A 6,889-nucleotide genomic window follows, 5' to 3' on the forward strand; every position below is an offset into this window, starting at 1 on the left:
ATTTCCTTGTGACAGCTAATGAGATCTTTCTGATGAATCAGAAATCTCTCATGAGTTTTTCTGTTCTTTTCAAAATTTTATTTTTAATTTCTTTTGTTGAAGTATGTTACCCTGTTTCAAGTATTAACGAGAAGCTATTCTTGCTTTAGAAGGTCAATGGAATAATTTACAGGATGCATTGTAGTATTACCTGTTCAACTTAAAGATTCTACTGAGGCTGTGTCAATATTAAATCATGCTTACATGTCCTTTATGAAGGACAAGTCTTTCTATGCCTTTCTACTTTATAAATGCAGATTTAAAGAAAATTTGTTTCATGATGCTTTGTAATTTGAAAAGTGTAAAGTCTGAGGTAGTAATGTTCAGTTAAATGTTTTCGTTGTTGATAAAGCTTCTTTTGCTCTTAAAAGTTTCTTTTGCCAAAATTAATCGCATTCATGTAATCATATGCTCAGTGGTTTGCATTCATGAATTTGCCAGGTGGCGATGGGGCTCTCCCAACCATAAGTATGCTGAAAAAGCAAGTCAGACATCATGGATGCCAGAATTTAAAGTTAACTGCTATTTGGCTAATGGCTTTATAGAAGCTATGGTTCCTTCCTTTCCAGTATTACATAGTGTAACTTACCTTTATTGAAATGGCAAATAACAATAACATGCTATATGCTTTCTTAGGACCTAGGAGGTCTGAATACAGAAAGAAGCACCTTTTTATTTCATAATAAAAATTGTGATAGTCAATGTTTTTTGGAAACAGTTAAGAGTCCCCAAAATACAATGTAGCTATCACCAAAGCAATACAGAAAGCATTTAAGGATATAAAAATAAAGCTGTTATAAATATGACAGTAGGTAAGTCTTGAAGCAATAGAAAAGAAAGATATGTAAACTTAAAAGGAAACATTACAGCAAAGAAAGTACAACCATGCTAAAGAATTACTTGCAAATATACTTAATTTAAGCTTCAAACAGAAGTGTCTTTCTGTGACTAAAAAAGTAAGGCAAAAGCAGCAATTTACAATCTGGTAGTTTTAATGGAGCTCACTGACAATGAATGAAAACTAGTTACTACCTGTGTTATACTATTGGACAGACTTTTGCACTGAAGAGTATACTTTAGATTTGTAGTTATAAAGCAGGTTTTGTTGGTAAACTAGAGGTATTTAGCATTGCTTAACTACAGAACTTCTGGCTCTATTTTTCAGTATGATAAAGTTTTCTTTTTCATCTCAGTATCTTTTCAAATTTTTGTCTTCTTTTGGCTTGTTGACAGTGCAGGCTGGGGTTTGTTCTAGCTTTGTAAAATCCATTGGGATGCTCTTACTGGCCTCAGCATGTGCAGGATCTCACCACTATCATAGTACTTCAAGCAGAGGAGTGCTGTGCACAAAAGTGGAAGGAGTGCTGAAAGCAGCAGTATCCCCAACTCCAAATGCTCTTGGTGACAGGATTTCACGAAGTCCAGGTGGAGGGAGAACAGCAATGTTTCACAAGCACTTGCTGGCAGGTTTTTCCCATCAAAAGCCGGTAGCATGACTCACTATTTCTTCCAAGTTCCTCTCCAGCTGAGAAGGCATTTCAGGACACCAGATGTACAATTACCATTCTTACAGGAGCTAAGCAGACAGTTTCGGACTTTCTAGAGCAGTGTGCTTCTTAATCAATTACAGACTTCTGCACATTCACAAAATACTTTCTCCAGAAAGTTTGGCAGATGAGCAAACCCCATGTACGACCATAGATTCCCTAGAGAATTTTCCTTCCTCCTCAAGATTCTCTATGGAGGGGGGCAGAATCGCTCAGCTTTGCTAAATGGACGTAATTCTATATATTTTTTCACACACAAAATCTTTATATCTCCTATCACACACATTATCTGGATCCAATATGGGAAGGATATTTATCAATTTAGTAGATAAACTATTTAGTATTTGTGACTCAGTAGCAAACAAAACTTAAATGTAGTGTGAGGATTTACTCAGATTCTGTCTGGAAAGACAAAAAAGTGGCAGACTAAACAAATGTATTGTGAGTGCAAAGCATGAGATTGAACACATTCCCATAGCAGGAAGGAGGGGAAAAATGAAAAAACAAACATAATGCACAGAAGGTTTATATTTTTATAGTAGTTATGTAACATGGAGATCTAATTTTAAAAATCAATTCTTGAGTTTCAGCCTAGAAACAGTATTGCAACATTTGTTGTTTGGAATTTTTTTTTAGAATTGGCATAAATTCTACAAAGAAAGAATTTGAATTCAGGCCAGTGAAGGAAATAAGTAGAAGCTTTCCAGTTTCTGTCATTTAGTGCTATTGGAGAAGATGATTCAGGTACATGCTTATTACAAATTCAACATAAAACTCTTCAGGGAGAGAAGTTGGATTATTTGATTATTCCTCTTTCTGCTTATTTTTCTGTTTCTTTCTAGCTAAATGTTGATTCTAGGTGCTTCATAAGACAATACCATATGGAAAAGCTATAGTTGCTGTATAGAATTCCAAAATCACATGCAGCAGGCATTCAAGAAAACTTTGGGAAGGTCTGAATTTTCACATGTGGTTTCCTAAAGGAGACAGGTGATGGCCACTAAACACTGGAAACTCCCAGTAAAATTCATGGACTTACTGAATTCAGACAAGTACTGAAGTAATGAGCTGAAGACAAAAAAGTAAGTTAGAAACATAAGTGAAAATGACCATTAGACACTGTAGGAATAAATTACAGATGTCATTCTGTAAAACCTGCTTTAGGTGGGATCGTGCAAATTAGCTTTCAGTGGGAAGCTTATGTCTGCCACAAGCAATACACTTGGCAGACTCAGCTGTAGCAAATTGTGGTGGGTTGACCCTGGCTGGATGCCAGGTGCCCACCAAAGCCGTTCTATCACTCCCCCTCCTCAGCTGGACAGGGGAGAGAAAATATAACAAAGAGCTTGTGGGTCGAGATAAGGACAGGGAGAGATCACTCACCAATTACCATCACAGGCAAAACTGACTCAGCTTGGGGAAAATTAACTCAATTTATTACAAATCAACCAGAGTAGGGTAATGAGAAATAAAACCAAATCTCAAAACACCTTCCCTTCACCCCTCCCTTCTTCCCGGGCACAACTTCACTCCCGGATTCTCTACCAACCCCCCCAGCAGCACAGGGGGACGGGGAATGGGGTTTACGGTCAGTTCATCACACGTTATTTGCTGCCGCTTCATCCTCCTCAGGGGGAGGACTCATCACACTCTTCCCCTGCTCCCCCTGACCCACGGGAGACAGTCCTCCACAAACTTCTCCAACATGGGTCCCTTCCACGGTGTGCAGTCCTTCAGGAGCACACTGCTCCAGCGTGGGTCTCCCACGGGGTCACAAGTCCTGCCAGAAAACCTGCTCCGTGGGCTCCTCTCTCTACAGATCCGCAGGTCCTGCCAGAAGCCTGCTCCAGCATGGGCTTCCCATGGGGTCACAGCCTCCTTCGGGCACCCACCTGCTCCAGCGTGGGGTCCTCCCCAGGCTGCAGGTGGATATCTGCTCCACCGTGGACCTCCATGGGCTGCAGGGGGACAGCCTGCCTCACCATGGTCTTCACCATGGGCTGCAGGGGAATCTCTGCTCCGGCACCTGGAGCATCTCCTCCCCCTCCTTCTTCACTGACCTTGGTGTCCGCAGGGTTGTTTCTCTTACATGTTCTCACTCCTCTCTCTGGCTGCCATTTCCTGTCTGTCCCAACTTTTTTTCCCTTCTTAAAAATGTTATCCCAGAGGCGTTACCACTATCACTGATTGGCTCGGCCTTGGCCGGCGGCGGGTCCATCTTAGAGCCGGCTGGTATTGGCTCTCTCTTGAACACAGGGGAAGCTTCCAGCAGCTTCTTACAGAAGCCACCCCTGTAACCCCCCCCCTGCTACCAAAACCTTGCCACACAAAGCCAATACACAAATATAAAGCTCTATACTGAAATAATTCCACACAGCCTCCTCCACTTGCCTCCTATTTTCCTTTGACTTTTCAGCAGTGTCCTTTGTCATCTCTCGTGACTTTTGTTTCTAGAGGCAGGGGCTTTCTTTTTTTTCTGTGTTCATATGCTGCTTAGTACAGTGGCTTCTGATTGATGACAGGGCCTCCTAGGTGCTGTATAACATAAGCAGTAATCATTATACTTTGGCCATATTGTGCTGTTTCTCTATTATATTTTATCCCTATCATGAATGAGTAACATAAGTTACTGGGTGACAGAGGGTCCCTTTGCTTTTATTTTTGGTTCAAATATTTTGGGGGGAAAAAAAGGCTTAGAAAATGTTTCCATACTTGGTTCACTGCATTTTGTGTCCTGGTTCAAATCTTTTTTTCGGGAAAAAGGCTTAGAAGATGTCTCCATACTTGGTTCACTGCATTTTGTGGCTCTTCTGAAAAGGACACGGGTGTCAAACACCTTATTTATGTAGCCACAGTAATGAGTAGTTATTCTAGGTTTTGTAGTGCTGCATGAGAACTCTTGTGAAAAGCAGTACCGTGCCTATTATACAGAATGTGTTCAAATACAGGGCAGCCCTGGCCCTCTTGGAACACTAATTAGCTTATCAAAGGAGGCATGGCTGAGGTCACATGACATTGATGAATTGACAGCTGTCTAATTTTGGCCTTTCATATCAAGTCATTTGGGAAGATAATTCTGAGGACAAAAGACAAGTATTTTCTTTTAAAGCCCAAACTGACTGCTTGGATAGAATGTAAATGATTAAGATAGACCCTACAGAGCAAAAAAGTTATGTGATTACAGGGACTTATATTTTAAACTCTTTCCCTTATGCTGAGCACTAGCATTTTCCTTTCATCCTACCTTCATATATCAAGAAAGGAATGTTTCTAATGAACTTCAGCAAGTAAGTTTCACACTCTTTTCTATCATATTGCAAGAGATATGTTAGCTGAGAAGAGATAAATACAAATATCTTCCTACGCTGTTTGATTGAAGAAGTCACTTGACTAGGCACTAGCATAAAAAAAAAAACAAACTGGAAAAGAGATGATAAAATGTGAGCATATTTAAACAATGTTCAGGTCACATAAATTCACTTCTGCTCACTTGCTCCTTCTCTTTCCATCTTTTCTCTGTTTTATTTTTTCACAGATAGGATTGTCTGTCTTCTGAATCAGGTCCTTTTATATCCCAACTCAGCTCTCTGATGTGTGAAGTGCAAAGTGTTTTCTGTCTATTTTTCGCTACATTAAAATTCTTGGCATTGGCCTACTACAGAATAATAGATGTCTTAAATAACACGAGTTTTCACAGAAGGATTATTACCTTCCCAGGACTATGTAGCTAGCTGTCTTCCAGAGAAGAGATAGATCCCTAAAATTAAATTTTGAAGGAGGTAAGATATAAGACAATACCATAACACAGTGTTTTACAGCATTTTAAATTAGCAGCGTGCTGTATGCTGACACCAAATATTTGTAACAGTGCTAGTCTGCCTGCAGTGCGAGACAAATGATGCTCTTGGACTCCATTCATATATTTAACAGCATATATTAAATCTGTTTCCATCCAATGACTGGGCAGTGGGATGAAAAAAAAAAGATTGGTTCTTCTAATAAGACAATAATTTTTAAACTATACAAAAAGATTATGGTATAGCCCATTTTGTGCAGAAATCTGGTTATCAAAGAGCAGTTTTAGCATGCTGGTCCTTCCAGAGACTTCATAAACCATCATGAAGCCTGCCTGGAGAGGTGGGACAAGTGTGAAGTTACCCAGTTACTGTAGGATAATTGACATTTTCGGTCTTTCAGAAATCAGATGTAATTTAATCCAGGTTTTATAAAAGAATGGTAGGCCTCAATGGTGAAACGCAAATATATAATTGGTGGCATATCAAATCATTGCTGGTAGGCACTGTTGTACTCATCACAACTGTGGGAAAAGCATGTGGATGCAGCAGTCTTAAACCAGCACATTGGAGAGAGGAAGGGGAGCTAGACCCTATAGGTGTGAAGCACCACCAATTTTCTTAACTTAGGTTTAGCTACAAAAGCAGTGGGAATCAATGGCATAATACACATTTCTTCCTTGTAATTCCTCCCTTCAACCCTGTGGTCCTAGTCTATTGCATTAAGTGGTTTACAGGGCACTGTAATAGGAAAAGACCATGGGAGTGGGTGAGCTGGATCAGTATTCTAACTTCGTAGGTAGAGAGACAAGAGTGTGAGAAGCTTTAACAGAGGGAATGGTGTAGCTGTTGATCCTGCAGATCTGCAGGTCCACTGAAGACCCATGCCATTATCCTTCAAGGAGAAGTTACTCATTGTGAAGCTGGACAAGAGACCCTATTTCATTTTTTGCACACGCAAAATACAGAAAACATGGTACAGGAAGCTTGTTATTTTAAATTAAGAACTGATACTTCTATCTGCTTTCTGCAAATATCTAATCTTGTATTGCCTAAGAACACCAACCGTAAAGATACTAACAGTTCTGCTTGCTGTAAACAAATTAAACTTTTGGAATTGATTTAGTCACCTCTATCTACTCTGAAGTCAACTGCAACTATTGACTAAAAAGTCAGGGAAATGCAGAAAGATGCAAGGAAACTTGAAACTAGTCTTTCACTTTGGCAGCATCTGCTGTTATTAAATGTCAGCTGAACCAGGAAATCGATATAAGCATTTAAAATGCAAGTCTTCTTTAATAGATAGCAATACTGTTTCCTGTAATACACACATAACTCAATCTGTAACAGTAAAGAACTGTGGACTTCTTACAGCAGAATTAGCTCTAAAAGGTTCTTTGAGTTCTGTTGCGTGCTACTTTGTATTATGAATTGCTGGTAGTCTGTTCCCACTGTCTTTTATTAGGATGCAGTTCTTCCTTAGATGGATGTTCTATTGTAATATTTTCC

Source organism: Aquila chrysaetos, chromosome 6, assembly GCF_900496995.4.
Source record: "Aquila chrysaetos chrysaetos chromosome 6, bAquChr1.4, whole genome shotgun sequence".
Classification (NCBI taxonomy): Eukaryota; Metazoa; Chordata; class Aves; order Accipitriformes; family Accipitridae; genus Aquila; species Aquila chrysaetos.